Raw genomic sequence first — 6,853 nt, 5'->3', positions numbered from 1 at the left:
GGGGAGGGGGCGGCTCCGGCGGGTGGCGGCGGCGGGCAGGGCGGTGGCGCCGGCTGCGGGGCCCCCAAGTCGGCGGAGTGGCACTGGAGTGTCACCGGACGCCTCTCGGCAGCCGGGGCACCGCCTCTAAATAAAACCGACCTGGAAAATGAGTGAAAATGTTTGCTGGAGGAAGCCACGTGGTGATGCGGGAGGGCCCGGCCCCCGGGGGGAGGGGCCGGGGGGGAGGGGGCGGCCGCCACTTATTTATTTATTTTAATTTAAATACTACGTTATTTACCTCCTCGCACGCCCCCCCCGCGTCCCTGCCCTTTCCCCGAGCGGGGGGCGCGTCCCCCCCCGTCCCGCTCGGGGCTTCCCCCCCCGCCCGGCCCCGTCCCGTCGGAGGCACTTTCCCATCTGCTGCAGCCCCCCGCCCCCACCGCGCCCCTCCCCCCACCGCGCCCCTCCCCCACCCCCTTTCCCCCGGTGCCTCAATGGGATTTTTCTGGGTGTAAAAAACTTCGGCATCAAAGGGGCCGGGAGGTCCCCTGGCGCCAGGGGATCGGGGATGGGGGAGCCTGGGGGGGGCCGGGGTGGGGAAGGGCCCCCTCCCTTCCCCGGGGGTCGGCCCGGCCCGGCGGGGCGGCTGCGGGACCCCCCCGGCCCGGGGAGCGGGGGGCTCGTCCCCGGCATTGTTTTAAGCCCTTCGTGTGCAGCCCCCGGGCCGGGGCCGGAGGGGGCGGGGGGCTCCTCCCGGCACAAAAGGGCCCCGCGCTGGAGGAGGGTCGGCTCCTTCCCCGACGGGCTCGAAGCGGCGCTGCCCCCCACCCCCTCCATCCCACCCCACCCCCTTTTTTCTTCCCTCCCCGCCTGCCTTTTCTGGAGACTTTTATTTTTAGGCTCGCGATGGGTCGAAAATAGCAGCGATCCCCCCCTGCCACCATCGCCCGCCCCCCCCGCCTTCCCCCCTCCCCGACGGGGCGGCCGGAGAGTCCCCGGGGGTCCGGAGGGTCCGGAGGGTCCCCGCTGTCCCCGGGGGTCCGGGCCGGGATGCTGCGGGGCGGGGAAGGGCCGGGGAAGGGCCGGGGGCGGCCGCGGCTCCCCCCGCACCCTCCTCCCCTCCCTCCGCGCTGCAAGTAGAGGCAGGAGCGGCCCCTCCGCGCCGCAATTAACTCTTAACGAGGAAAACTCGCTGCCGCCCGCGGGCTCCGCTCGCCCCCTCCCCCGGCCCGCCACCAAAAAAATTGTCGAACGTTTTTTAAAATTCCCAAGGAGCCGATTATTTTAATTTTTATTTTTTTTTATTATTTTTTTTTTTGCCCGCGGAGGGACCGGTCGGGTCCGCGCCCCCCTCCCGCATCCGGGCGGCTCTCGGGGGGAAGAGGGGGCGGCCGCGACCCCCCGCACGCCCCGCAGGTCCGGTCGTTCCCTCGGTGCGGCGCAGATGGGATGTGCCGGGTTCCTGGGGCAGTTCCTTGTTTTTATTCTCGGCTAAATATTTCTTTATTTGCATGGGTTTTGGGGGTTTTTTATTTATTTATTTTTTATTTTCGAGGAAGAGCCACGTGGGGAATTTGTTAGTAAATAAATTTGATGGGACTCGCGGATCCGAAGTTTTGGAAAACCTGGAGGAAAAAAAAAAACCCCAAGCTGTGTGTGTGTGTGTGCTCTGTGCTCCAGCCCCCTCCTCGGAAACTCATCAAAAGGAATGATAAAAATCCTGGGAAATGGTTATTTAAAGCAAAAAAAAGCCTTCAGCTTTCCCTCCTGTAGCCGGCTCGTTCTCTGATCCCGGGATTTTTGCCTTCAAACCCCGTGGCTGCTGCTCACCAGGGAAAGTTTGGTTCCCATCCTTTCCATCCTTTCCAGCTGCACCGCTCGGCTGCCCTGGAGGTACCAAACCGACCCAGCCTTTGGAGGGGCTCTGCTGCTTCCACGCGCGTGTTCCTGAGCTTTCCAGGGTGTAATCCAAGCTCCAAACTCGCAGGTGAAAAGAGGAGAGCGACGAAAGTGGGGAAATGAATTTCCTGCAGCTCAGAAAAGTGCGTTTTTCAAGCCCTCCCTGAGTGAAAACCTGAGCAGGGACCTTCCTGCTGTGCCCCCCCCCCCCCCAAAAAAAAACCACCAGAGCTGAAATAAATGATCCCCTCTCTGCTTCGGATCCATCCCTAACCCTGAGCAGGAATCTTTTGTCGTTGCTGTCATTGGTTTGCTCGGTACCTTCCCCATGTGACACAACCCCGGGCGAGGGTGAAACGAAGGAAAAAAAAAAAAAAAAAAAAAAAGGGGGGGGGGGAAGTGCAAACAAAGAGGGAAGTCTTCAATTTAGCTGAGAGCCGAGCAGGGCGATCAGTCCCCCCTGCCCCTGGCTGGAGCGTTCCAGACTGCAGATGGGAGGCATTCAGGGAATGCGAACAGCGGGGCCAAATCATTGATCTGCGGGGGGGGCAGCGCTGGGGCTCGGGGGCTGCCCCCAACCCCCCCGGAGTGCCCCTGCCCCGCTGCCCCCTCCCCACCCCAAAGGAAACGCTTCCCTCCTGGCCGATCCCAACCTTTCCAGCCACTGCAGCAGAATTCCAGTGGGATTTCTGGAGCCTGAGCAACAAGTTTGCCCCCGGGCACTGGCTCCGGGAGAGCCCTCCGGGGCCTCTTCCTCCCCCTGCAGCTTCTCCGGGCGGGCTTCGAGGGTTTAGGGGTTAAAACCCCCCGGAAAAGTTGATTTCTGCGAGGGTTCAGAAACGTGCTGAGGTTTGAGTGCCCCGTTCTCCCACCAGCACAAAGCTGCTGACGGTTCAACACATCAGAACCGATTGGGGGGAAAGTGGGATTTTTTTTTTTTAAAAGAGGTTGAAATCTCTGAGTCAGCCAGAAATGGTCCTGATGGGTTCTCACAATTTATCTGCGGGTTCAGAGAGGGGTTTGTTGCCACTTGGGAGTTGGGGGGAATTTCTTGAGGGGGAAGGTTGAAACTGGGTGGTGAAAAGTGAAGCTGAGATTTCCCCAAAATGGGGATTTGATACAAAAATGTGTAATCCCTGCAGGCTGCTGAAGTGTGGTTGAGGCAGAATTTATCTAAAAATATATCTAAGACAGAAACATTTTTTATGACAGATTAGCTGCAAACAAGAACAGATTATATTCTCTTATTTTTCTCCCAGTCATCACTTAAATCTTTCTTTAATTTGATTTTTTTTTTTTTTGGGGGGGGAGGTGATTATTTTTTAATCTCTGGTCATACCCCCAGGTTTTAATTTGGACAATATTAAAGATGCACTCAGAAACCTCAGAAACTTTGGGGAAAAAAAATCTTCATTTCCAGAAGTTTGAAAATATTTATTAATTGTTTCCCAATAAATAAGGGCTGAAAGTTCTCAGTAAAATACCCAGGTCACAAGGGAAAACAAAAATAAGGATTTTCTTCGCACAGAACCTGTTTCAATCAAATCTCAACAAGCAGAAATAATCTGAATATGCAGCAAAGCTGTCCTTAAAAACACAGGTGAGAACTCAACAGGGTAAAAAGAGTCAGGGTCACAGTTGGGAAATATTTCCCTTTCCTTAAGTGGAATCCCAGTTTAAACCACCTTTTGTTCAGTTTTTACGACGTGGAAAATATTCCTGCCTGGAAAAAGCAGCTCAGATCTGAGATCCAGTTTGTCAAACCCCGCGTTGATAAATTTGTCAAGGGGCAAAGCTCGCCTGGGTTTGCTTTAAAACAAAATTAGGGCTGGAGGTGGATCCTTGGGAATCTCCTGGTTCTCCCTGGCTCTGGAACATCCCCGTGGCGCTGGAATGCTGCTCTGCTGGAGCTCTGGAGCATCCCCAGCCCCAGGGAAGGGGCTGAGCCCCGGGAAGAGCCCTTTGGCTCCCGAGGGCTGGGAAGTTGAGCAGGAGGAGGGAAGGTGGAAATGGTTAAACCTGGACCTCGCTCAGGAGCTGCCCCTTCCCCAAACATGTCAGTGCTCCGCTGGAAAACAAAGCAAACACTGCCCTCAGCTCTGCCTCCACAGCCAACTCCCACCCCCAGAAACCCTCCACTGCTGCCCCCCAAAACCTGGAATCCCTCTCAGGCAAACCCAGCAGAAAACCACAACCAAGCAACCCTTGGCTTCTCCTCTCCAGCCGCTGCTTTTCCTCTCTGGGCTCCCACCAGGGCAGGGCAGGGAGCTGAGCCCCCCCAGCTCCGGGGCTGGGGCTGCTTCCCAGCCCTGCTTCCCAGCCCTGCCTCCCAGCCCTGCCTCCCAGCCCTGCCTCCCAGACCTCCTGGAGCACCAATTCCCCGTTGGGGGGGTTGTGAACACGCACAGAAATGTTCAAACTGCAACCAAACAAAGCTGCTTGGAGCACATTTATTTCCCCCCCCCCCCTCCACACACAATGGAAATGGTTCATTTTGGGGAGGGTGGGGGTTGTTTTCCAGTGATTTTCTTTGTGTAAGTGGCAAAGTCTGAACGTGAGGAAAGGAAATTCCTTATCAGGAGGAGCCCTGAAAAGTTGTTGTTGAGATAATCCCTCCCATTCTGAGTTTCTCCCTCGGATGAAGATGCCACTGCTGCTCAGGACAGACCTTTCCAAACCTGTCAATTCGGTTTTTCCTCCTCAAACCCCCCCCAGGAGCAGCTGGAGCTGCCATTTCTCCTACAGATGGCTGGGGCAGAGGGGGGAAAGGTTTGGTCTTGGTAGGACGATAAACTGAGCCAGCAGAGTTGGGGAAGCCTCGTGGGGGATGGATCCTGCCGTTGCTGAACTCCCCCTGACCTTGTTTCCAGTCGGAGCCGCTCCTTTGAACCCCCCTGCAAACATTTGCAGCACTTCCAAAGCCCAGATTAAACGTTTTCCTTCCAGCTGATGGGGGTGTTTTTACCAGAGTCCCTCCAGATTGGAATAAATGGGTTTATCTCAGGTCTGTGCTCACCGAGGAGGAATCTGGGGGCCCTACAATTCCGAGCTGCCGTTTAAATCCCCCCGAGAGCGGCGGGTTCTGCTTTCATCCCTCCACTTCTCCAGCTCCCCGGAGCAGGAGGTGAGGGAAAGCTCAGCCACTCCTTCCACAGCCTTTCTCCCTAATTCTCCCTACCCAAAACAAGTGTGTCCCGGGGGGGTGGGAAACTCCACAGCAACACTTTCTGTTGTGGGTCACTTTAAAAAACACTTAGGTCACTTCACAATCCCAACCTTGACCCAAACCCCTGGTGCTGCCAGAAAAGGGACGTTGGAGAGCAGAAAGGGCACGAGATGGAAATAATTCCACGTTACTGACCCAGCCACTTGGGCGGGCGCCCGGCCATGGACCGGGATGGGGAATCCTCGTCCTGCTGCTGCAGGCTCGGGGCTGAGCAGCAACTGGTTATTCCCTGCAGCTCCTGCCCCTCCAGCTGCTCGCCTCTGCCTCTGCCTCTGCTCCCAGGCAGAATAAAGGATATTTTCCCCCACTAAAACAGCTGCCACGAGGTGAAGCCTGTAGAGCACAGGTAGTTTTAGTGCTGGAGCAAACCTGGATCATCTCTCCAGCCTCTGGAAGCAGCAACAGCAGAGCTGGAAGTTGTGGTTGTGGGACCTTTGGACGCAGCCCGATGGTCCAAATAAACCTTCCCCGTGTGGATGTTTCAAACAAAAAGCCCCAGAGGGGTAGAATTCAGCTCCAAAGGCAGGTGGGCACTGGGTGTGTGCTCTCTGTTCCTGCAGGTCCCTGATCCCGGGGGAACGACGAGGATTTGGGGAAAAACAAACAAGCAGAGCGTGCAGCGAGGAGAATTTCATATTCCCAATGTTTTCTGGTTCCCATTTTTAGTTGTTGTGGGGTTTTTTTTTCCTCCCCAAAGGACTGGAAACCAGGAAGGCTCCGAGACATCCACCCCAGTGAGCTGAATTCCTGGAGAACAACCACTGGAGCTTTAAAAGGCCCTCGGGATTGTTTGGAGTTAAAAAGGATGGATTGGCATTTAAAAACATGTCTGGGGTGTTGCCATTGGGAAAAAACCTGTTCCATTCCCACCAGCACCGGAGGGGGAAGCAGGTCTGAACCCAGAAGGGAGGATGAAGTGGTGGAAGTGCTGTCTGGAGCTCCAAAGATCCCTGGAAATCCCTCCAGGCATCACTTGTGTCCCCAGCGCAGCTCAGTGGGAATACTGGGCTGGGATGAGCACGGGGAATGGGATGAGCACAGGGAATGGGATGAGGAGCTGGGCAAACCCTCCCTGCCTTCAGCTGGAGCCAGAGCTGCTCTCCCTGTGTTGCTTTTCCCTCGCAGAGTCCTGGCACTGGGGATCATTCCCTTCCCTTTGCCGTGTGAGAGCCACAAGATTCCACACGGGAGCCCGGACGGAGCCCTGGGAAGGGAGGGGAGAGCTGGACACGGGCTGTGGGATCAGGGTCTGAGGGAAACAAGCTCATGTTTGGGATTTCTGCTCTGGAAAGGTGTAACAGGGAAAGTGAGAGCAAAACATGACGAGTTTCCTCCTCTGTGAGACGTTCCTGGGATTTCAGGGAGAGGGATGAGCTCCCAGGGAAAGCTTGGAGCCCCTGAGCCTCCGACAGCAGCAAAGTTCAGAACGGAATCAGTGCTGGATCAGGAGCTGGAATGATACTCCAACCTCTGTGATTCCAGGGAGAAAAGCTTAAAATTCCCTCCTTCCTCTCTCCCTGGGACTGGAGGAGCAAATGCTCGAGTGCAGCTGGATACGACGGGAATGTCGGATCAGCCCAAAGCTCCCGGGCAGAGCTGAGGTGCCCCCAGCAGTGCCAGGGAAAGCAGCAGCTGAAGAGCCCTCTCTGCTCCAGAGGGAAGGGGAAAATCCTGCCCAGCACATCCACTGGGAATAGGAGAGAGGTGCCACTGGAGGAGGGATGTGAGAGCTGAACTCTGAAATCT

The sequence above is a fragment of the Pipra filicauda genome, unplaced genomic scaffold (assembly GCF_003945595.2).
Source record: "Pipra filicauda isolate LSUMZ 115617 unplaced genomic scaffold, ASM394559v2 scaffold524_size386432_pilon, whole genome shotgun sequence".
Taxonomy (NCBI): Eukaryota; Metazoa; Chordata; class Aves; order Passeriformes; family Pipridae; genus Pipra; species Pipra filicauda.
Note: the sequence above shows the minus strand (reverse complement) of the source record.